Below are 23,557 nucleotides of genomic sequence, written 5' to 3' on the forward strand. Positions count from 1 at the left end.
TGTAGCCTGTAGAGGTCTTAGAGGTCTGTGGGTCCCTCCATGGATATGCCTCACCAGACCATCACTGACCCACCACCAAACCAGTCATGCTGAACAATGTTACAGGCAGCATAAAGTTCTGAGGCTTCTCCAGACCTTTTCACGTCTAACATATGCTCAGGGTGAACCTGCTCTCTTCTGTGAAAAGCATGGGGCACGAGTGGCAGACCTGCCAATTCTGGTGTTTAATGGAAAATGTCAATTGAGCTCCACAGTGTCCGGCAGTGAGCACAGAGCACACTAGAGGATGTTGATGGGTTAAGGACCTTCTACGGCTCTGTCCAGCTCTCCTATAGTAACTGCATGTTTCCTGGTATCTCCTCCATGCTCTTGAGACTGTGCTGGGAGACACAGCAAACCTTCTGGCAATGACACGTATTGATGTGCCATCCTGGAGTTGGACTGCCTGTGCAACCTTTATAGGGTCCAAGTATCACCTCGTGCTACCAGTAATGGCGCTGACCCTAGCCAAATGCAAAACTAGTCAAAAACAGTCAGAAAAGATGAGTAGGGGAAAAAAAAAAAAAAGTCAGACATCTCCCACTTGAAAAACCATTCCTGTTTTGGAGGTCGTCTCATTGTTGCCCATCTAGTGCACCTTTTAATTAACAGCAAAGCAGATGAAACTTATCCCCTCTGTATACACCCCTCCTCCGCTACTTAACTGACCAGATCAATATCCCAGGAGTTCTGATTTAAAAAAGTGTTCCTTTAATATTTTGAGCAGTGTATATTGGAGGGAGAGATTACCAGTTTGAAGAGTGGCCCTGGGTGCAAGCTGTGATGCATATTTGTACCAAAAAAGTTTGACCTTCTGTTAGGGGAGTCTAGTCTATCAAATAAGGCAAGAGGACATTTTCTTTGGGATATCCATTTCAAGGACTGCCAAATAGGAGAAACTTCCGGAGCACTTCCGGAATGAGTCTGATTGGCGGAAATGCGTAGCAGAGGTTGAAGGGCCACGGATTCGCCAGGGCATCTATCCCCAGTGATCGATCCTCTGGGTTTAGAGAAAAGAACTCCTCCGTTTTGCGGTTGTCCTGATTTGCGAACAGATCCGCTTCGGGACAACCCCATTTGTTGGTGATTTCCAAAAAGACTTCTGGATGAAGTGACCAATTGTCTCGCTCCACCCTGTGGCGACTGAGGTAGTCTGCCAAACTGTTTTGCGTCCCCTTCAGGTGCACTGCTGAAATTGAGCCTAGATTTACTTCTGCCCAAGACAAAATGTTTTGTGCGATTCCTTGAAGAATTCGACTCCTCGTGCCTCCTTGTTTGTTGAGGTACGCCACTGTCGCAATGTTGTCTGACAGGATCTGGAGATTGTGACCCCTGACCTCCGATTGAAAAGCTTGCAGGGCTCTTTGCACCGCTAGCAGCTCCCTCTGGTTCGATGAGGCTCTTGCTTCCTTCAAGGACCATTTCCCCTGTGCGACCTGGTCTTTGAGGTGGGCTCCCCACCCCCAGGCACTTGCGTCCGTCGTGATCCTCTTGGATATCGAGATGGACCAAGGCAGGCCTTTTGTTAGGTGCAGATTTTTCCTCCACCACCACAAACTTCTCTTTACCTTGGTCGGTAACCAAACTTTTGACTCTAGGGACCTGGCGTCCCCGTCCCAATTTTCCAGAAGGAATCTCTGCAATGGTCTCTGATGGAACCTTGCCCATGGTACCGCAGGGAAACACGAGGTCATGAGACCTACCGTCCTTGAAATTTCCCTCAGTGAGACCAACTGATTGGTCTGTAAGGCTGACACTGCTTGCACCATCTTGGAGACCTTCTCTTCTGGGAGGAAAACTTTTTGGACTACTGAGCAAAAGTCGTAACCCAGGTACTTCACCTTCTGGGCTGGATCTAGGGAAGACTTTTCCGTTTATCAACCAGCCCAGGGATTGAAGGAAGTCGAGTACAGTCTGAAGATCTGCTAGTAATTTCTGGCGGGATTCTGCCACTATTAATAGATCGTCCAGGTAAGGGATGATAGTTATCGCCTTTAATCTTAGTGGCGCCAGCGCTTCCCCCAATACCTTTGTGAAGATACAAGGGGAAGAGGACAGACCGAAGGGGAGGGCCTGAAACTGGAAGTGCCTGATTTCCGATCCCATCTTTACTGCTATTCTCAGGAATCTCTGGAAAGCCGGATGGATCTGGCCATGTAGGTAAGCATCCCTGAGGTCCAACGTGGCCATAAAACAGTTTGGGTAAAGCAGATTCTTGATAGAGAAGACGGTCTCCATCCTGAAGTGTTTGTATCGGATCGATCGATTTAGAGACCGAAGATTCAGAATGAGCCGATACTTCCCTGACGGCTTTCTGATGACAAAAATGTGGGAATAAAACCCTTTGTTCTGATCTGACCGAGGAACCGGAATCAGGACCTTCTGGTCTAACAACTCTCCTACTTGGAGACCCAGAGCTCTTGCTTTCTCCCGATCTTTGGGAGGAGATGTGATCAAGAGTCGTTCTGGTGGCCGACAGGAAAACTCTAGCCTGTATCCATTTGCCACCAGATCCAGAATGAAGGGACTTGAGGTGACGGTTGCCCATTGTGGGAGAAAGGCCCTCAGTCTTCCCCCCACTGGCAGATGTTGGTCATTGTGGCTTGGCGGGCTGCTGAGGTGTGTTAAACAACACACCTCCTCTCCCTTTGCCTTTGTACCCGGACCAATGTTTTTTGGGCCTATTGTCCTTTTCTTTAGGACCTTGTTGCCATGGCAAGCCTTTATTTTGGCCACGAAAAAAACTTTCTTCCCGTCTGCTTTTTCTTTTCTGGAAAGGCCTTTTTCCTATCGGCCGTACATTCCAGTGCCTCCTGCAAACCTGGGCCAAAAAGATGATCCCCGTTTAGGGGAAGCCCACATAATCGTAATTTAGATGCTGCATCCCCAGACCATGTTTTAAGCCAAATGCTTCTTCTGGCTGAGTTCACTAAAGCTGAAGTTCTGGCTGTCATTCTTACTGATTCCGCAGACGAATCTGCCAGAAAACCCACGGCACTAAAAAGGAGAGGAAAGGATTTTAAAATCTCTTCCCAGAAGTACCCGCTAAAAGATGGGTTTGGATTTGTGTAAGCCATTCCTCCAGATTTCTGGCTACACAAGTAGAGGCCAGAGCTGGTTTGAGATTCCCCATAGCTGAATCCCAAGCTCTATGAAGAAGGACATCACATTTTTTGTCCATAGGATCCTTTAGCGTACCCATGTCATCAAACGCCAGGTCCAAATTTTTTGAAACTTTTGAAAGAGGAGCGTCTAACTTTGGGTTCTTATTCCACGGTAGCGCTGCATCCTCATCAAATGGAAACCTTTTTAGGTTACCGGAAAAGAAAGGTTTTCTCTCTGGACTCTCCCACTCCAGTTTGATCGTATTAAGGAGGGAATCGTGCACTGGAAAGTTTTTACTTTTCTTTTTGTGCAAACCTTTGTACATAAGGTCATGCTTAGACATTTGTACCTCCTCCTCCATTTCAAGGGTGGTATAGATGGCTTTTAACAAATTATCCACATCTTCCAGAGACAATTTGAACCTTGAGCCCTTAGAGGATACTCTATCCCTGGGCTCTGTATCTGACCCTGAGTCTTCCTGAGAAGAATGGGTAGATTTGGCTTCAGCCTCAGAGTCTTCACTCTCTACGCTCACCTGCGGGGTGCTAACCACTGAAGCCTTTCTTTTTGAAGATGTACCCTGTTGGGGAACCTGCATTTTGTCAATTAACTCCCTAAATGAGCCAAAGGTAGAAGCAAGCTCATCCCTGACCGAAGTCAACATTTTTTGACATGAGGTCACTGGGTCATCCTTCACTAAACCATCTATACAAGTGCGGCAAACTGCTTTTCCCCCAAGTGGAACTCAGTTTGTTACCGCACACCGCACATTTTCTCTTATGTGGCTGTGATTGGGCTTTGTCCTGAGTCTTGGCCTGAAAGACACAAATTAAATGACCCCATAAGTAACCCAAGCCACAAAAAAATACTCCATCACCACGTGCAGGAGAAGAAAATGTGTCCCCTAACACCTAATCCTATGATTGGGAGGGGGGGGTAAAAACCTTCACCAGGATAGCAAGAAAAAGTGACCATAAAAAACACTTGCAGTTTACCTGAGAGGTGCTGGTGTTGGGGACTGCATCCGTTGCCTGAGCGATTATCGCAGGATTGTCCATGCCGTCCATCTGGTAGTCCTACAGCCTGTGCTGTCTTTACCAGAAATCACCAGCAGCCATTAGCCCCCGTTTCGCGCCGTTTTATGGAGACAGGAACCATGTCTCCGGCGCCCGAAGATGACGTCATGCGACCCGGAAGTGACCCTCGCCGGATCTTCCTGTAGCCAGCTTGAAGCGCAGAGGCTCCGCCCCTACCAGCGCTAGTGAGCTCCACATTTCCCAGCACGAATCAGCCATGCTGTGTGCGGGAAACACTCTCACCAACATACAGCCTGTGCTGCGAACAGCGCAAGGGACCCGACGCCATCCCGGTCCTGGCCCTCTCCAGGCACAAAGAAGCAAGGGCAGCAGCAAAAACTTCCCCATGGAAAACTGCTAATGGCAAGGAGGTTAGTCAAAATATATACATACCCCTTTGAACGGTCATTAGAGCCCCTGCCCATGAGACCTAGGGGACCAGGTTCCTGAAACATGTTACCCCCCATCCGGATGAAACACTAATACTGGCATGGGGCCTGGAGGACCGCCCTTTTATCTGGTGGGGGTTAACGTGTTTCCTGTCCTGGTAGGAGGAGCCCTAGGTCTCATGGGCTGTCCTGGAAGACGCTTGAGAGAAAAAATATTTGCCCATACTTTGCGTTTAAGACCTGGGCGGCAACAGCCATGTCCTTAAAGCCAGACAAAGTAGGATGGAATATGGGGCCCCGAGACCACAGGCATGGCCTGTTGGGAAAGAGGCCATCGCGTCAAGTCTGAGCATGTCCATGTACCAGGTCCTTCTGAGCCAGTTTGGTGCAATCAGAATCATCTCTTGTGCCACCTTGTTAAGACTAGATAGAATTTGCACTGGTGGGAAAGCGTTAATTGGCCTGATCCAAGGCCAGGTTATCAGGGCATCCGAGGCCAGGTTATCAGGGCATCCAAGGCCAGGTTATCAGGGCATCCAAGGCCAGTGTGAAAGGATCCTTGGTCCTGGCCACAAACAGATTAAGTGTTGTTGAATCTGGAGGCATGGACCTCTACTTCCAGGGTACCTCATTTTAACATATCAGGTTAAATATGCCCTGGTGAATGGCCCATTTCCCTCAAATCAGGCTGTCGCAGGTGAGATTTTTCAATTTCCAGTTCTCTCCTGGAATGGGGGACACAGATTGTTTAGCAGTGAGTTTCCATACATTAGATGATCTGGCTTGCTTCTTTGTTGGCTGTTATGACTCCTGGTGTCCCCCTTTGTGTTTGATATAGGCAGCAGTGGAATAGTTTAACTGCACCCTGATTGGGTGAAAGGGGGGTCCAATGTTGCAGAGCCATCTTTATTGCTCTGAACTACAAAATGTTCATGGGAAACTTGTTTTCTGCAGGTGACCGAATTTCCTATATTTTAAGGGACTGGAACACTCCTACCCAGCCTGAAAGACTGGCATACGTTTTAACTTTCCAGTGTTAGGGAGGGAAGGATATCCTCTCATTGTCAAGGCTAGGCCAGGTGACCCTACCCACCAAGATAGGGAATTCCTTACTTGACTAGATGGGCATATAGGCCGATTGAGAAAAAGAAATGTTGGTTACATGTGTGGAATAAAAAAAAATTAAAAAAAAACCTACTTGTCCAAACGACTAAAAATGGGGGTTTAGTCCATTTGTCCCCCATTTAAAAAAAAAAAAAAAAAAAAAAAAGACACCCCATAACTTTATTCCTTCAGGTTACCCTCGGATATGGAAGCACTTGGATGCTTAATACAAGTGCAAGCTGAACAGGAAAATCAAGCGCTGGTGTCCACACCTGGGCATTTTGGGATTAAGGCAGAAATCGCTGCGATTGTGTCCACGATCTCAAAACACATTAGTCACAAAATGCAGGAGTCATCCACATGCTCAGCAGCGATCAGCAGAGATATCACCTATTGAGCAGGCTGATCCCGCTTCACTGAGACACCCATGTGAAAGGGGCAGAAGAGTTAGAAGAGGGCAGGAGCAGTTTTTTGTACCTGGGAATACCACCAAGTTTCTCTAGTCTCTGCGTTTGACTGAAATAAGAAAACCAGTACAAGAGATATACCTTCAGGTAAAAGAAAAAAAATCTCATTAAGATAAACTACTAAGAACTAGCTTGGGTGAGGACAGCACTAGATCCCTGGACAGGCAAGTGTCTTTATTAAAAAACAGCAGCTATAGTATATGGAGTTGCTGAATTCCCCATCCCCTCCAAAAATCTGAAAAGACCAAACAGAAGAATAAACCCATAATAGTCTGGAAGAGCCAAATTACAGAGGCACACTAGCCAACAGAATGAATGGTGTCCGACAGTAGAAGGTCAAACTTCTGCAGGAGATTAGGGTCTCAAAATAAAAAGAAAAGATGGAAATTGAAAATTACCTTCACTTAGTAAATTTTTCCAGAAATCCTTTAAAAACAGTAAATGCAGGGATGGCTTTTCCTCCTGTAAAGAGCCAAAAAGCATAACAATCATTTACATGGACCACCCCTTCCATTCATGCAAGAAACACCAATTCTACCAAAAGAAAGGAAAGGCAGAAACTCAGGGACAATTCCTGAAGGATTTACTAGGTCAAACTAATGCTGGATACACTCAGTTTTTGTTCGACCAGTAATCACTGCATCTACACAAGCAATTGTTTATGCAGTGCTCTCCTGCTGTATGTTTACATTCTGAAAGGCGGGACCCACAGCATATACACCTTGGCTGCAAGTGCTGATCTGATGCTGTCCCTTCGACAAAAGCAGTTTGTTAGACCAGCTTCTGTTGGACAGATAGCTGTATACACTGACCAAAAGTCAACTGCTTCCTGCTGAACTACCCAATTTTTGGGCCAGTGTATGCTCAAGTCATCTTACAGGACAGCAAAATGATAGTTCATCTTGCAACCTACCTTCATTAGTGGAGCATAGATGCGGTCCAGTTTTATCTACAACAATCCAATGAGAGCCAACAGATTCCTCAATAAATACTGATAATATGGTGGACAGGATAGGCCATCAGTTTTTTGGTAATGCCTCAGTTACACAGATGCAAGTCTGCCACCCAGGATGCACAGGTGTTCTATACAGGTAGCCTGCTGAAATTAATGATTTCACTGCACATCCTAGAGTGCCTGGATCAAGACAGACTGTTGAAAATCGGTGCACTGAATCCGCACTCCAAGATATGCAGGGAGATATTCACAGCCAGCCACCTGCACACCGCCACATCTTGGGAAGCCAAAGATGCCCTTTGACCAATACACCTGTGTGAATAAGGCCCCCCCAAAATGACACATAAAAAGTTGCTACAACTCTGGCTAAGATGGCTAGTTGGCAAAATATGACAGGAAATTACAAAATGTGTGCAGGACATAAAAGCCACTGGGTATACCTTAACAGGATATATTTCCCCCCCCCCCCCCTTTTTACTTTGGCAGGCAATTGTTAGGCCTCATGCACACAGGGCATTGTTACAGCCGCTTTTAGCAGCGTCAGATTTTTTGCAGCTTAAAAATGCATCTCCATGTTATTTTATGGGTCCATGCACACAGGTGTTAAGTGGCATAGGCATTTTCAAGCAAAAAAAAAAAAACAACACACCCCAGGGCAAGCGTGGTCTGAGGACTGACGTTAGAGCTGTAAAGAACCATCTGACGCGGGTAAAAGTTGCTAAACGCAGCTTAATGCTGGATACAGCCACATTAAGCTTTGGCAAGTTTTTTTTTTCTCAAAATCAAAGATTCCCTAAGAAAACCATTGTTCTGAATAGAAGTCGCACCACAAGTTGGATCATGATGATCTGATTTGCGTTGTGGCTTGTGCGCCGATGATCTTAACCGCTTGCCGACAGTAGATATACATCGGCAAACTGGCACGGCTGCGCAAAGCAACGTACAGGTATGTTGCCTTGAATTTGCCGCCAGGTGGGCGCACGTGCCTCTGCTGCGAGCTCCGTGACTGCGGACTCTATCTATGTCTGCCGGTGTCCTGCGATCGTGTCAGAGCTGCAGAACAGGGGGGGGGGGGGTGGTGCCTGTGTAAACAAGGCATTTCCCTCTTCTGCCTTGCGACAGGACACTGAACTACTGCTCCCTGTCATCTGGAGAAGTGATCAATGACGCGTCACTGGTAGCCCAGCCCCCTAACAGTTAGAATCACTCCCTAGGACACACTTAACCCCTGCATCGCCCCCAAGTGGTTAACTCCTTCCCTGCCAGTGTCATTTACACTGTAATTAGTGCATTTTTAAAGCACCGATCGCTGTATAAATGACAACGGTCCCAAAATAGCAGTAAAAAAAAAAAAAAAAAAAAAAAAAAAAAAAAAAAAAGATTGCCGCCATCTATCTATCTATCTATCTATCTATCTATCTATCTATCTATCTATCTATCTATCTATCTATCTATCTATCTATCTATCTATCTATCTATCTATCTATCTATCTATCTATCTATCTATCTATCTATCTATCTATCTATCTATCTATCTATCTATCTATCTATCTATCTATCTATCTATCTATCTATAACTCAACGTGTGCATGTATGTTCCAGCATCACGTCCAAACGGCTAAAGATATTAACATGAAACTTGGCACACATGATACTTATATGTCAGCAACAAACATAGGATAGGTGGTTTAACCCTTACCCACCCCCATTTGCCATGGTCGGGGTTTTCCTTTAAAGTCCCATTCAACTCTATGGGAAATACATGTTACTTCATAACTTCCAAACGGCTGTAGATATTTCGATAACACTTGGTCACATGTTACTTATATGTCCACTTAAACTATAGGATAGTTTATTTATCCCTTAACTACCCCCATTTGTGAGGGTCGGGGTTTTTGTTTAAAGTCCCATGCAAATCAATGGGAAATGTATGTTCCCACATAACTTCTGTACGCCTGGAGATATTTCAATAATACCTGGTACACATTACTTATATGCCAAATAAAAATATATGACAGTTAAATTAACCCTTACCTACACCCTTATATAAAAGATGGGTATATTTATATTACTATGATTTTCCTCCCCAAAAGGTTAACATAGGAAGACCGGGCAACGCCGGGTATTCAGCTAGTTACTAATAAAAAATGCCATAAAACAATCCCCTATTTTGCACACTTAACTTTTGCGCAAACCAATATACGCTTATTGCAATTTTTTTTTACCAAAACTATGTAGAATACATATGGGCCTAAACTGAGAAAAATATATCTGTTCTTATATCTTTTTTGGGGATATTAAAGCAAAAAGTTAATATTGCTTTATTTCTCCCCCTAAAAAAAGAGCATACATTTTATTTATAGCACAAAAAATACAAACTGCAGGAGGTGATCAAAAAACAGAGCTCTATTTTAGGAAAAACAGGGTTTTTCCTCTGAAGTCCATGGACGGACACAGCTTCCTTATACTCTTTACTGTAGAGTTATGTTCCGTCTATTAGGAGAGGACTAGGCAGACATGTTAATGGTTAACATATGTCAACTTTAGCAAAGCTGAAACCGCCCTGCCCAGGGGGCGGTCCCTCTGGTCATAACCCCCTCTCACTGCACTAAGCAGCTCAGTTTGTCAAAAAGCAGTACAAACGCAATAAAAAAGGAGGGGGGATCATGGACTTCAGAGAAAAGGAATTTATGGCCAGTACAAAAATCCTGTTTTCTCTTGTCCATAGGCGGATGCAGCTTCCTTATACTCTTCACTGTAGGGACGTCCCCAAGCAGTGTCAGGAACAGCAATCAAAAACCAAACTTCACCCCAACACACTAGGGCTCCTCAACGGAGGAGATGCAACCTTAAACTGCCGCCTGCAAAACTTTGCCGCCGAAGCAGGCATCCAAAGATGCACCAACATCAACCTTGTAAAACTTGGTAAAAGTATGAACGAACGACCAGGTCGCCGCCTTACACACGTGAGACAGACGCTTGATGTCGGAAAGCCCAGGAAGCACCAATTGCCCTGGTCGAAAGCGCCCGCCCCTTCAGGCCGTAAGCCTGAATCACGATCTGTCTGATCCACCGAAAAATGGTGGCCGACGAGACCGACAGGCCTTTCTTTGGACCAGACACCGATACAAACAGCGAGTCTGACCTGGAATGGAGCCGTAGCAGACAGATACACCCACAGAGCACGTACCACGTGTAAGGAACGCAACGCAGCCTTCTTGGGATGCGACGGCCGAGGACACAAGGATGGAAGTACAATTTCCTCATTCAGATGAAAGGCCGAAACCACCTTTGTAAGAAAGGAAGGCTGGGGGCGTAGCACCGCTTTATCTCTATAGAGGGACCAAGTAGGGGAACTTACATGACAAGTCCGCCAACTCAGATGCACCAACACCAACATGGTCGAGAGGCATTTCTGATGTTCTCAAAAGGAGGTTTCTGAAGCACCAAGAACACCAGGTTAAAATGCCACAGAGGTAGTGGTGGTCGAACCGGGAGGAGCCAAATATGTCGAACACCTTGAACAAACGTGGGACACCAAGGGTCGTTAAAAGAAAAAACAGACAAAGCTGAAATCTGCCCCTTAATGGTGCCCAAGGCAAGCTTCTGATCTACTCCCCGCCGTAAAAAACAGCAGGATCCTAGAAACAGAATATGTACGTGGATGCCACCCCATCTCTTCACACAGATGTAGGCCTTCCACGTGCGATGGAGAAGACTTCCGTGCCCTCAGCATGGTGGAAATAACCAAATCCAAACCGGCCCCAGTCTCAGCACCTGGCTTTCAACAGCCATGCCATTAAAGCCATCGACTAAAGCAGGATGTAGAATGGGACCTTGCGAGAGAAGGTCCTCCCGCATTGGCAGTCGCCAAGGAGCATCCGCCACCAGACGCACTAGGTCGGCGTACCAAGGACGCCAAGGCCAATCTGGGGCAATTAGGATCCTTGGGACCCCCCTCGGATTCCGCTCAGTGGAGCGGACGAGGAAGCAATTTCAGTGGGGGAAATGCATATATCACCATGGGGCCACCAACGCATCTGTCGCATCCGCCCAAGGATCTTTTGACCTGGCCACGAACCTCATCACCTTTTGATTGAGTCGAGAAGCCAGGAGATCCACATCTGGCTCTCCCCATCTTAGGCAAAGGAGGCGGAACACATCCGGATGTAGTCACCATTCTCCTTGGTTCAGCGTCTGGCGACTTAAGTAGTCCGCTTGCCAATTTTCTAAGCCCGGAATGTAGAAGGCCGATCTCCGTTCCGTCCACCTCAGGATGTTAGCGACCTCCGACGCTGCAGCCGAGCTTCTTGTTCCTCCCTGATGGTTGACATACGCCACCGCCGTGGCGTTGTCCGACTGGATGCCCCTGTAGGCTCCGCGACCATGTGGAGAGGCACAGCCTGATCGCTCGGAGTTCCAGAATATTGATCGGCAGGCAAGATTCTTCCCGTGTCCAGCGACCCTGTCGACTGAACACCCCAGACTCTACCTCCCCCCAACCGGTCAGGCTGGCGTCCGTCGTGATCACATCCAGTGAAAGGGAAGGAATGATTTCCCGGCACGAAGCGCCGGAGATCTCAGCCACCAAACCAGGGAAGTTTTGACTAGTGGGCTCACCTGGATTTGACAATCCAGGGACAACGGAGACTTGTCCCATTTTGACAGAATCTTCTGCAAGACTCAAGTGTGGAATTGAGCAAACGGTACTGCCACCTGCGGGATGCAGACCCAGATACTCCAATCACTGAGTCGGTACAAATACCGACTTCTGGAAGTTTGGCACCCAGCCAAACTCTTGGAGGGTCTGACTGGCAATAGCCACATCCTCCTCCAATTCTGAGCTTGAAGCAGCTCTGAGAAGCAGATCTTCCAAGTAGCCCACGATAGCGATTCCTCGCCGTCTTAGCAAGTCCAAAATCAGGGCAAGCACCTTGGTAAAAATCCTTGGAGCCGATGCCAAGCCAGATTGATGGTGGTCTTCGGACCGCAAAGCACAGTAACCTCTGATGCCCGACATATATGGGGACATGCAATTATGTGCTCTTGATGTCCAAGGACAACAGAAAATCCCCCGGATGGAGAGCAGCGACCACAGAGCGAACTGATCCCATTCTGAACTTCCGAACCCTTACAAAGGCATTGAGAGCCTTGAGGTCCAGAAGTCCGGAATCCTTTCCCACAGTGGCACAGGTATGATTACACCGCAGCTCAACAAGCCCTGCCCCAAACAGGGTATCCCGACGAGGCAGAAGGAGAGGAAATTTTGAGGGAAAGAATCTGTTTGGTGATGAGAAAGAAACTCTTGTACCCTGATGAAACCACTTCGCAGGCCCCCTGGTTGGAAATCAGGGAGATCCACCAAGTCGCAAACTCGTGCAGATGGCCCCCCACCCGAGAATTGGGTGGGGGCAAACCTTCATGCTGTCGCAGATTTGTTTGCAGGCTTGTTTGGCTTGCGAACCCAGGGACGTTTTTGTCCCCCAGCAGGCCCTTTGTCGGTCTGAGGACGCCTACCTGTGGGACCTGACTGCCGAAAATACCACTTTTGCGAAAAAAAAAAAAGAAAATAAAAGTCCCAGCGTGGCTCTTTTCCATTTCTGGACTGGGGGAGAAGCGTACCCTTACCCCCATGGCAACCTTTATGAGGTCGTCCAGGGAGGCACCAAACAGCCTCCCGCCCCGGAAAGGCAAATCTGCCAGAGCCTTCTTGGAAGTCTGGTCTGCGGACCAGACCTTAAGCCAAATCAGGTGTCGCAGAACCACCACAGATACTGACGCTCTTGAGGCCCTGCACCAACTGGTCAGCCAGTTCCACACAGCCTGGAGAAGCATGATGCTCTTCCAACTCCTGGTGCAATAGTCTTACCCATTCAGTAAGTGTCGGACACCAGTGCCGTAACCAAAATAGGCCGCAAAGCTGAACACAGCATAGAGAAAATGGAGCGACCCACCGCTTAGGACCTCCTGTCAGCAGGGTTCCTAAATGCAGGGGTTCCCTCAACCGGAATAGTGGTTGCCTCGTTCAACCTGGATACCGGGGGGGGACCAAAACCGGGGGAGATGCCCACTTTTTTTAAACGGCTCTCCTCAAAGGGGTAACGGACCGCAAAGGTCCTCTGCGATCATTCCCATTCCTTGTCTATGAACTTATCAAAAAAGGTCACATAAGGAAACACCTTAGCAGTGCAGGCCTGTTTGTGGGACCCAAAAGGGATCGACCCCTCAGCAGATGTCCCGGCAGTATCCTCTAGCTTAAGAGTGTCCTGCAGTGATAAGAGCTCCAACAAGTGTCTTGTCTTGCACTGACCGAGACCTGGCGTGGTCCTCACTGTCTGAAAGGTCCAGGTCCGCATCCTCCAACACCTCAGAACCTGGGCCACAGCCAGGCCCAAGTCAGAGCTATCCCCAGGAGATGGTGGGAGGAGGGGGCGTTTACCCCCTTTTCACCCACACACTGCTTCCACCCTGGCAACAAATGATTCCAGGACTGCCGACCAAGTGTCCACAGGGGCACCGGTCGTCATCACTGGAATGTCTGGGGAAGAAGCGCCATGCTGACCTGCTCACCTGACAGCCCTCAAGGACTAAAGTCAAGGTACAAGTGCACAAAAAGAGACCCACCCTCCTTGCTGTACTGACCAAAAGGGGTATCCCAGGGGACTCTCCACCCTGACAAGAAAGCTGCACAGCGCTGCGGCCCACACTCCTTTACACTGTGTGCCTGAGAAACTGCGCTGTTCAGAAAGTCCTCCCAGCACTATAGGCCAACACACACACACACACACACACACACACACACCCCAAGATGGCAGCCGGTCGCCACAGGAAAAAGAGCGCGAGCTTCTAGAAAATGGCCGCCCGCTGTAACTGCCTGCGTCACAGCATGGCTACAAGAAAATGGCGCCAATTTTAAGAAAATAAATAGCGCAGAGGGACACCGAAGTGGATGAGAAGGCCGGAAAAAAAACAGTGGTCCCCGAGCAGAGGACCCCCCATGGCGGACCACCCACACAGAGCGGGCCCAGAACACATCGCAGCCCCCAGTCAAGATAGGAAAAAGTTGATAGAAGATCTCAGGATCAAAAAATAAATAGAATAAAATCTTTAAAAATAAAAAGTTCTTCAGGTCCATGGGCCCAAGGGGAGCCAGGTAGAGGTCGACCGATATGGGTTTTTCTCTGGCCGATGCCGATATTTAGAAATCGGGGCAGCCGATGGCCGATATATGAGGCCGATTTTTGCGGCCGATATTTTGGATTGGGATGCATTGTGGAGGGGGGTGGGGGGAGATGGTGCTGGGCTGGCGGTGGATGTGTTGAGGGGGGGGAGATGGTGCTGGGCTGGCGGTGGATGTGTTGAGGGGGGGGAGATGGTGCTGGGCTGGCGGTGGATGTGTTGAGGGGGGGGAGATGGTGCTGGGCTGGCGGTGGATGTGTTGAGGGGGGGGAGATGGTGCTGGGCTGGCGGTGGATGTGTTGAGGGGGAGACATATAGACATATAGACATATAGACATATAGACATATAGACATATAGACACATAGACATATAGACATATAGACATATAGACATATAGACATATAGACACATAGACACATAGACACATAGACATATAGACATAGACATAGACATATAGACATATAGACATAGACATAGACATATAGACATAGACATATAGACATATAGACATAGACATATAGACATGGACATAGACATATAGACATAGACATATAGACATATAGACATAGACATATAGACATAGACATATAGACATAGACATATAGACATAGACATATAGACATAGACATATAGACATAGACATATAGACATAGACATATAGACATAGACATATAGACATAGACATATAGACATATAGACATAGACATATAGACATAGACATATAGACATAGACATATAGACATAGACATATAGACATAGACATATAGACATAGACATATAGACATAGACATATAGACATATAGACATAGACATATAGACATAGACATATAGACATAGACATATAGACATAGACATAGACATATAGACATAGACATAGACATATATATATATATAATGAGTGTGTATACAGGAGAGGGGTGTGCTTTAACATGTATACACTGTTCCCTCCAGCACTGTCCATTGGATGACACCTGTGAGCCCCCACGTGAGTTGGAGTACTATGTACAATCACTAGAGAGCCGAGGCACCTATCAGAGATGATAGGAATACTGTACATTACCCCAGTCTCCAGCAGCACGAGAAATGAATCCTTCAGCCCCGCTGCTATTAGCCTGCGCGCCGGCCCCGCCCCCCCCCCCCCACCTCGGCAGGCTGTAGCAGAAAGCAAACTTGTCACAAGCCCGAGCAGCTGCAGTAGTTGTCTGCGCGAAGAGATCACAAAAGCTTCCTGCATGCTGGGACGGTGGCGGGATTACTGAACATGGGCTCTAGGCTACGGCTCCAGCCACCGTCCCAGCATGCAGGAAGCTTTTGTGATCTCTTCGCGCAGACAACTTGTACTGCAGCTGCTCGGGCTTGTGACAAGTTTGCTTTCTGCTACAGCCCGCCAAGGTAGGGGGGGGCGGGGCCGGCGCGCAGGCTACCAGCAGCGTGGCTGAAGGATTAATTTCTCGTGCTGCTGTAGGTGGAGCGGGGTTTAGCGCGGTCGACCTCTAGAGCCAGGTCCTTCTCTACTAGGCAGGAAAAAAAAAAAGACTGAGCTTCTCAGTGCAGAGAGGGTTTTGCTAAAGTTTACATGTTTTTACCATTAACTTCTCTGCCTAGTCCTCTCCTAATAGACAGAACATAACCCTACAGTCAAGAGTATAAGGAAGCTGTTTCCGTCCATGGACAAAAGAAGAAAAAAAAAAAAACGTCAACTTTGTTTGGGAACCATGTCGCACGACTGTTTATGGTTTTGCAGTTTGTTTTTTTCTAAGGAGCTGTGTGCACGAGGCCTCAAACTGATGTTAAAGGCAGACTTTATCATCATGTCACTTACCTGCTCAGTAGTTTTACTCGGTGCAGCCATGATCCTCCGGTTTCCCTGCCGGGGCTCCTAACCCCTTCCCCCTGACAAGTGTCCTCAAGCCACTGCTCTGGGTGTCCATTCACACACAGAGTATGGCTTTGCTCCACCCCATCCTCTTTTTGGCTCACTGGCTATGATTGACCAGAGCAATGGCTCCCTCTGTCTCAGCCAGGAGAGCAAGGACCCAAAGAGATGCTGCTCATCGCTGGATCAAGATGGGGCTTGTGTAAGGAAAAAGGGTGGGGCTGGGAGGAGTTGCACACAGATCTTTTTTCTAACCTACATGCATAGAAAAGGTAAAAAAAAACAAAACCTTTCCACCCACCATCAGAGATATTAACCACTTGAGATCCGCGCTATAGACGAAATACGTCCGCAGCGCGGCTCTCAAGTGCCAAGTGGCCGTTTAAAAACGGCCCTTATGTGCATTACCCGCGCGCGCCACTGGGTGGCGCGCGGCGGGTAAAAACTGTCCCGACGCATCGCCGAAGACCCGATGCGTGTACCTGGCGGCCGCGATGTCCGCCGGGTACACGCGATCGTCGGTGACACGGTAGGTGACAGCAGGAACGTGGAGCTGTGTGTAAACACAGAGCTCCACGTGCTGTCAGAGGAGAGGAGACCGATCTGTGTCTCTTGTACATAGAGACACAGCATCGGTCCCCTCCCCCAGTCACCCCCCTCCCCCCACACAGTTATAACACACCCAGGCTACACAGTTAACCCCTTCCTCACCCCCTAGTGTTAACCCCTTCACTGCCAGTCACATTTATACAGTAATTAGTGCATTTTTATAGCACTGATCGCCGTATAAATGTGAATGGCGCCAAATTTGTGTCAAAAGTGTCCGATACGTCCGCCGCAATATCCCAGTCCCAATAAAAAAAAAATCGCAGATCGCCGCCATTACTAGTAAAAAAAAAAATAAAAAAAATCATAATTCTGTTCCATTTTGTAGGCGCTATAACTTTTGCGCAAACCAGTCGCTTATTGTGATTTTTTTTTTTTTTTTTACAAAAATACGTCGAAAAATACGTATCGGCCTTAACTGAGAAAAAAAATAGTTTTTTAAAAAAAAATTGGGATATTTATTATAGCAACAAGTAAAAAAAATATATATTTTTTTTAAATTGTTGCTCTTTTTTTGTTTATAGCGCAAAAAATAAAAACCGCAGAGGTGATCAAATACCACCAAAAGAAAGCTCTATTTGTGGGGAAAAAAGGACGCCAATTTTGTTTGGGAGCCACGTCGCACGACCGCGCAATTGTCAGTTAAAGCGACGCAGTGCCGGACGCTGAGATTTCGCCTGGGAACGAAGGGGGTTTATGTGCCCAGTAAGCAAGTGGTTAACCAAGACTGTTGACAGATTACAGAAGACGTAGGCCCCTTTCACACAAGGCCGCTTAGATCCGCCTGTCCATTTTTCAGGCGGATTTGAGCATGCCATCCATTGACTACTATGGGGAGACGGATGTCAGCGGAGATGTGTCCGCTGATACCTCTGCCATCCGATCCGCTAAAAAACGGACGTATGGCAAAACGTTCAACATTCATCTTAGCGGATTGGATGAGAGCAGATGAAAAAGGGACATGCTGTCCATTTTCATCCAATCTCTCCATAGGAATCAGCGGCCTGCCGACAGGCCCCTCCCAGCTCAGTAAACAGAAACGGACCCGTCATACCCTGGCTCAACGGCGCAATCTCCTGCTGATCTGGCGGACTCTGCTAAACAGATCCACCTCGTGTGAATGAGGCCTTAAAAACATCCATATGTGACCCCCAGGCTGCAGGTTGGCTTCACAGCCAAGCTGCCATCTTAGCCTCTGCAGTTGCCATGATGCTGCACATGACGAGTCATTACACCACACACATTTGATCACTTGACAGCTCATTTGTACCCAAACAAAAAATTACGTATCCCCCCCCCCCCCAAAGAGCTTTTGTGGTAATCAGTTTAGGCCGATCTCTATTCTACTACCCCCCCCCCAAAAAATAACACCCCCCTCCTCTATGCAAACTCGAAGAAAAAAAGGCTGGGACAGCCGCACTCCAAAAAAGTTATTTTAATAAAAATTGGTCACAAAATTACATGCCACGGCCAAGCCATTAGCTATGAATAAGCACTGAGATACAGTGCGAAACGCATCAGCTTTTGTTCTGATTCTTTTGGCGGTGGCATGTAATTTTGTGACCAATTTTTATTAAAAAGGAACTTTTTTGGAGTGCGGCTGTCCCAGCCTTTTTTTCTTCGAGTTTGCATTCTGATTGCATCGCCTGCACCCTTGGTTCGGATCCTAGGAGATTGGCTCTCTGGTTTTCTTGAGCGGTTATCTTTTCTTTCACCCCCTCCTCTATGCCCTGTTGGACACCATACTGGATTTTTTTCTGTGCAGGAATCTGAAACACGTATGCAGTTTTCTGCATGGGGGGGGGGGGCAGGGGGAACCGACATGACAACATTGGTGTGAACAGGGCACATAACTGACATGCATGATTGAAAACTCATGTCGACAAAAACTGAGGTTAACTGAAGTCTCTGCAAGCGAAATCTGCAGTTTTCTCCATCAGTGCCTATGCAGCTATGGGGTAAACAAGCCCTAAATGGTTTCACAATAGTTACAGTCCTGGCTAGCCATAAATACCAACATCTACATGGTGGTAGCAGGTCAGAGACTAAGAAGGCAACTTTCTTGTCTAAAAGGAAAGGAGGATCTGGTTGAGCGTTAAAGTGGAACTAAACCCATCAGTGTAACAGTATCAAAATTCAGTTACATTTAAGGCATGCCAGATATGCAACTGTCACATTGGTGGTGCTCTCAACCAAACCATCAAATGGCTAATGTCATAACTGATGACATGTGCAGCATCATGGCAGTTGAAGATCAAAGGCCAAGATGGCAGCTTCCATGGCTGAAAAGAGCAAGAGGGTTTACCTCTGCTTTAACCTAGGTTCAGACTAGTGTGATCCCAGACATCCCATTTGATTCGCACCCGCAACGCAGTCTGAGCAATGCAAGTTATGCCATACAGTTGTATGGCTGAACTCGCATTGCATTCGCACAGAAAAAAGGTGCAGGAACTCGTTTTTACCCTGCACTGTAATTGTCTCGCATGACTGTTCTCACCTAAGTAGGGCCGAAACAACTAATCGATTAATCGGCAACTAATCGATTATGAAAATTGTAATCGATTAATTTCATAATCGATTAATCGGCCAGTAACATAATGGGGTTAAAAAAACTAAAATTAGCCCTTTATAGTACAAAAAGCAAATCGCTACAGTAAACATTACTTTCACTGTCCCACAGTAAAAAAAAAAATGAAGTAGCGATTTGCTCTTTTTGTACTTATTTTTGATTTTTTAACCCCATTATGTTACTAAACATCTCAGGCCTGGGGTCACACCTCTGTTTTTTTGGTGCTTTTTGCAGAAACACACTACAGTTCATTTACATGTTTTCCTATGGGACACGTTCACATCCATGATTTTTCTTCAGCTGCTGCGTATTTGGAAAAGGGCAAGGACTCCAACGCAAAACGGTGCTGTTTTGGTTCAATATACTTCAATGGAGAAGCTGCAGAAAAGCATGTAATGTGTTTTTGCGGCAATTTGTGTTTTGTAATCTGCCCAACAAAATTGGCCCAAAACATTTTAAAAATTCGATTTTTTTTTTTTTAAAGGCCATTATCCGATTAATCGAAACAATAATCAGCCAACTAATCGATTATGAAAATAAACGTTAGTTGCAGCCCTACACCTACGTAATCCGATTCCTGTACAAATCCACAGTTCACACCGCGATCAGAACCATTCTGGGGGTGTCATTAACAATGTATTGACAGCCACAGTGGTTCGCAGAGAGCAGTGCGATTTGCCTGCAGTAGAGATCGCATCGCACTAGGCCTAAAGTAGAACTAAACCTTCCCATTTTCAGCCAACGAAACTGCAATCTTGTCCTCTTTCAACTGCCATGGTGCAGCACGTGATCAGTTATGACTTCAGCCATTTGATTGTCAGTTTGGTTAAGAGCACAACCAATGCAACAGTTACATTCCTGAGCATGTGTTAGAAATGTTATTGTTTTTTTTTAAACTTAAACCGACACGTTTAGTTTCGCTTTAACCAGTTCAGCCATTTGGACTTGCGTGCAGTCAAAGAACAGTTAAAGTGAAACTTTAGTCAGAAAATTAAAAGTGCTTTTACCTCACAGCACCCAGGCTTTACTGTCGTTTTTTGCTGCGCTTTTTGGCCGCTAGCGGGGCACCTTTAAACTTCCAGCTAGCGGCCAAAAAAAGGTAAAAGCGCTGCTGCCCATTGATTTCAATGGGCAGGGGTGTTTTAGCATCGGTGTATTCACAGCTGCAAAGAAGCTGCTGGCAGGATTTTTTGACACCCTGCCAGCGCAGCGCCCCAGTGTGAAAGCACTCAGGCTTTCACACGGATGGCAGCCGAGGCTTTTTTCCCCCGGTGCTTTTTTTGTGCTAAAGCGCCTGAAAAACGCCACCAGTGGGAAAGGGGTCCAAGCCCTGCTAGATAACTTCAGGCTGGCCCATTTTGCAGTTATAGCTATATAAAACATTAAAAATAAAGTGTCTATGCTGTTTAGAACACAGTAATACATTGTCCCACCCTGCGCTGCACATGCTCAGTTGCTCTCCATTTTAGGCACAGCCAACAGCCTTAAAACCCTCATATCCCTACCAGCAAAGGAAGATGCTTCTGTTTAAACTCCAACTGCCTCGATGCTGCACATGTGATCAGTTATGACACCAGCCATTTGATGGTTTGACACAGGGAATTGTGACAGTTAGCAACTCCGGTATTCCAGAAATGTAACTTTAAACCGTTAAATCAGTGGGTTTAGTTCTACTTTGATTTACTGCTGCTTGGGGGCTCTGGGCTCAAGCAAAATTGAAGCCAGCAAGAAGTTATGGGTAAAGTACCTCTTTAATCACAAACTGATGGCTGCAGTAGCAACCATCAGCTTGTCTTTCATTTGTGCAGCAGACTGCGGGCTTAAAAGTGAAGTGGCAGCTCCCTACCCTCCAATCACCTTCACACAGTGGGCCACAGGCCAGCTTAAGGCTCCCAAGGTTACTGGGAGGCCAGAACCACAACTGCTGACTTCTGAGGAGGTAGAAACATATGAAAGCAAGTGACCCAATGCCTCACTTTCATATGTAAACAAGGTATCCAGAAGAGACGATTTCAGATTCAGCATTTCCTGGCCAGTACACACGTAACCAAGCAGATCAATGTTTGGTTAGATGCTGTAAAGGGCTGGGGGAGAGACATTGGGGTTTGTTAGACCCCCAATGTTGTCAAGAGTACCTGTCACCTGCCCAATGCCATCACACAGGGGATTATTAAAGTGAAGCTTCACCCAAAAGTGGAAGATCCCATTGTCTGCCTCCTCCCCATTCCGCTCTCCACTGCCACATTTGGCACTTTTTAGTGGGAGAGCGCAGGTACCTGGTTTTGACAGGTACCGCTAATATTCACTACCTGATGTAACGTCCCAGAGCAATAGCCTTGAGGGGAGGGGTACACACTGCCAAACAATAGCCATCAGAACTTTATACGGCAGCCTGCAGTACACTGTGGCCGAAAGCCGAATCCTCGGCTGCTTGACCATCCACCTGATAACATTTTGTGAAGGTATGCACTAAAGACCAGGTAGCAGCCTTACAAATCTGAGCCACAGATACCTGATGAAGAATTTTATATTTTTTTTCCTGAAAATTTGCATCCAACAGATGCACAAATATTGTTTCACATAAAACTTTGCAATGGTTATTGTTGTATTCTAGGGCCTTTGCTTTCAGAAAATGTAGAACGTACTGAGGGTTCAAGTAATTTTATTGCCAAACCCCCCCCCCTCACATAAAACGCACCAATTTGCTCTAGAGCCGAACTGATTACTTCCCCAGGGTGGACATCATGGCTATTGAGTGGAGATATCTGAATGATGCCTACAGCTACAGGCATTGTCCAGATTTTTTTTTCCTCAGCCAGCAATTCCCTACAAAGCCAGCTTAAAAAAAAAAAAAAAAATATTGCATTTGAAAAATTGCTGTGCAAATATAGCATGACATAAACAAATTGCAACAGCCACCATTTTAATACCTAGGGTCTCTTCTCAAGTATATAATATTTAAAAATATATAATGTTTGGGTGTTGAGTAATTTTCTAGCAAAATAAAAAAACATTTTTTACATGTAGGAGAGAAATGCCAGAATTGGCTAAATAGTACACCTCAGGGTAGCATTAGGGTGAGAACAGGGCACTATGGTTTTCTATTGCCCACATTGAATTATGATACTCGCTGCTTGTCACAATAAATGTGGAGCCCACACACATACAGAAAGGGAAGATGTACAGACACTTATCAGAATGTTGTAGCAACGACAGCTGTTCTTTCCTTCTCCCCCCAACACAGTACCAGCCCGCACGCCTTCAACCCACTCACCACAATGCCCTCCTCCTATTGTACTGACCCACACGAGCTTTAAATCAGCCCCGGTACGCTCTTATCAGCTTCACTCTATGCTCTTCCGGGTCGTGCAGGTTGAAGGGGCGGAGCTGAGTCACGTTGCCGCTCCTGTGGGCGGAGTTAAGCGCCGGGGCACCAGTCAATGCGATGATTTGCTGTGGCACGCAGGTGTTAGGAGCGATACCCGGTCTGCACTTGATTTGCAGCGAAACTTGTCCTGCACGAAGTACACATAAAAGGGAACCGCTCCCCTCTCAGTCTTCTATTAACTGCCTGCACCTGACAAGTCTGGCTAAAGAGAAACTTTAGTCAGAAAATTCAAAAAAATGTATGGGAATGTTTTTTTTTTCCAATCATACCTAGATGGATGCTGCATCTGTCCCCAGCGGGATACACACTATACAACTTTTGTTAGATTTACCTTCAACTATGTAGTGCAAGGGCCTGCCTGATTACATACAAAGTGAACGTGTTTAGGTGTCACCTCATATTATATGGTTTTGGTAAATCTAAAGAAACTTGTATAGTGTGTATCCAGCTTAAGGCTGCATTCACATCTAGGCGGACGAAATCGCGGCGTTTTGTCGCCGCAAATCGCGGTAAAAATAGCGGCATTTTGTACCGCGATTTGCGGCGACAAAACGCCGGTATTGTCCGCCTAGATGTGCCCCAAGATGACCCCCTCTATGGAGATGATTCCCATCTCCTAGCCGAACGCTCGAAGACGCCTGAAAAAAAGGTCCGGGACCTTTTTTCACGCGGCAGGCGTCCGGCGTTCGGCGTGGAGATGTGAACCATCTCCATAGAGGGACATCTGTTTTCAGCCCTCTGGCGGCAGCGGCGTAGCGCTACAGGCGTAAAAACGCCTAGGTGTGAATGCAGCCTAAGACTGA

General features: G+C 46.8%; 1 protein-coding gene across 8 annotated transcripts in view; it reads right to left on the bottom strand.

Annotated features, from left to right (window-relative positions):
* The window catches only part of DIS3L2 (DIS3 like 3'-5' exoribonuclease 2), a 727,039-nt gene extending 704,277 nt beyond the window's left edge, over positions 1-22,762 (bottom strand). Inside the window, exons 1-2 of one of the 8 annotated variants that reach the window (XM_040349688.1) lie at positions 22,669-22,762; positions 6,579-6,642 (exon numbers count right to left, since the gene is read on the bottom strand). The gene's annotated coding sequence lies outside the window, so the exon portion shown is untranslated. Of the gene's footprint in view, positions 1-6,578; positions 6,643-22,640 lie in introns of all 8 variants that reach the window. The other 7 variants (XM_040349693.1, XM_040349687.1, XM_040349691.1 and 4 more) reach the window with 7 other exon arrangements.
* Positions 22,763-23,557: the final 795 nt, after the last annotated feature.

The sequence above is a fragment of the Rana temporaria genome, chromosome 4 (assembly GCF_905171775.1).
Source record: "Rana temporaria chromosome 4, aRanTem1.1, whole genome shotgun sequence".
Taxonomy (NCBI): domain Eukaryota; kingdom Metazoa; phylum Chordata; class Amphibia; order Anura; family Ranidae; genus Rana; species Rana temporaria.